We start from the raw sequence: 2,448 nt of genomic DNA, 5'->3' as shown, positions 1-2,448 counted from the left end.
CAGCAGACGAAATACCAATTTCTTTACTATCCACAAGGGGCTAAACACAGAGCGGACAAACAAGGACAGACAAACGGATTAAGTCGATTATATCGACTCCAGTGCGTAACTGGTACTTATTTAATCGACTCCGAAATGATGAAAGGCAAAGTCGACCACGGTGGAATTTGAACTCAGAACGTAGCGGCAGGCGAAATACCGCTAAGTTTTTCGTCCAGCGTGCTAACGACTCTTTTCTAGTCTAGGCACAAGGCCCGAAATTTTTGGTGAAGGAGCTAGACGATTAGATTGACTCCAGTACGCAACTGTACAGAACGTAGCGGCAGACGAAATACCTATTTCTTTACTACCCACAAGGGGCTAAACACAGAGGGGACAAACAAGGACATACAAAGGAATTAAGTCGATTACATCGAACCCAGTGCGTAACTGGTACTTATTTAATCGATCCCGAAAGGATGAAAGGTAAAGTCAAGCTCGGCGGAATTTGAACTCAGAACGTAGCGACGGGCGAAATACCAATTCTTTACTACCCACAAGGGGCTAAACACAGAAGGGACAAACAAGGACAGACAAACGAATTAAGTCGATTATATCGACCCCAGTGCGTAACTGGTACTTATTTAATCGACCCCGAAAGGATGAAAGGCAAAGTCGACTTCGGCGGAATTTGAACTCAGAACGTAACGGCAGATGAAATACGGTTACGCATTTCGCACTGCGCGCTAACGTTTCTGCCAGCTCGCCGCCTTCGAAGCCAGCTCTTAATAATCTGTTCTACTCTAGGCACAAGGCTCGAAATTTTAGGGATGGTTGGGGGCAATTGATTACATCGACCCCAGTACGCAACTGGTATTTAATTTATCGACTCCGAAAGGATGAAAGGCAAAGTTGACCTCGGTGGAATTTGAACTCAGAGCCAGCTCTTAATAATGTCTTAAAAATATGTAAAGTGGACAGAATAAAACTCAGAAAGTTGCAATGCTACTGTGATAACATTACGGTAGCATTGTAATGAGAGTCATTGTTTTGCTTCATATTTAATCTTTTATTTATTAAACACGGACTTTTGTCAGTGAACAGGTCGCGGTCTTATAGCGACGAAAATATTTTGACAAATTAAACTTAAATGTTGAAGTGAATCGAACGGCTTTTGTGTGTTTCTTAAATGGCTTACAAACACCTTCCACGCTGCAACTGTTTTCGTTCCACCACACGATCTCAGATCAAATCACTTGCTATGCAAGTACATCTCCGGAATTATTATAGACTGATTCGAATTCGAGATATGTCGGGATACACACAGGAAAGTTATTTGCATAATTCGCCATGATTCTTTGTTTATGTCCTAAATGCAAACACGTGTGTGTGTGTGTGTGTGTGTTTGTGATTGTGAATATATGCGAGCGTATTTTGTATATGTGGGTATATTATTATTGAATTGTTGTGTTATTTGAGTTAACACGAAAATATTGTTATCGTAGTTTCGTTGCTTTATTCTTCAACTATAATTTTTATCCTCGCTTTTTCAAGTTTGAATGAATTTTACTTCTTTTCAGATATATGATGGTGGAATCCCAAGCAGAAAAAAAAATGAGCATTTTCACCTTCACTCCGTGAGTAAGATCCAAAAGCTCTGTGCACGATCTGTATGAGACAAACTTCAGTGCACCTCTATCACTGCCTGTTTGGTCGCACGACACCAGCCTACTTGTGGACATAAAAAGAGATTTCTTTACCATATGGTCACTGACGATGAAAAATCAGTGTCTTTACGTCAATGGCATATAGAGAAAAAGAAGCGTTGAGTCCCGACCAGCAAGCAACACTTCGTGCCAAGCTACAGCTGCATCCACGCAAGACAATGAAATGTGTCCGGTGGGATTGTGGAAGGCTAATCTAGGAAATGCTTGAAAATAATCACACGTCAGAACAGAGTTTGACATTCAGGAAATATACCTGCTCTAAAAGGTAATCCTATTGAATCGACCCAACCAGCGACACGGTTTGTTTCTTCAACACAACGATGGTCATCCTCACGTCGCTAATTTGTCCAAAAATGCTATTCTTAAACTCGATTTGGAAGTTGTGCTACACTCACCGTTTTCTCCTGATATAGCACCGTCGGTCGCCCTCCAACAGTCTGCGAGTTGTCTCGTTAAACAACGACGTGTAGCTGAAAACATGGGCCCGTGTATATTCCTATGTCAAGTTATACTCATTTCAAATTAAACTGAACGAGTACTCAATACGTTTCATTAGGCAAGCCAAAACTTCGAAGTCACTGCCAAACATTTCCTTGTAAATATATGCATTGTCAACACATGGACAATTTAGCTTACAAGATGTCAATAATGGAAACTTTCGACTGGTTAGAAATAGCAAAATGTTCAACATTTTATCGCTTGTAACATTTTTATTGTTAACCTTTGTAGAAAAGGAATATAA

This window comes from Octopus sinensis, linkage group LG5 (genome assembly GCF_006345805.1).
Source record: "Octopus sinensis linkage group LG5, ASM634580v1, whole genome shotgun sequence".
Classification (NCBI taxonomy): domain Eukaryota; kingdom Metazoa; phylum Mollusca; class Cephalopoda; order Octopoda; family Octopodidae; genus Octopus; species Octopus sinensis.
Note: the sequence above shows the minus strand (reverse complement) of the source record.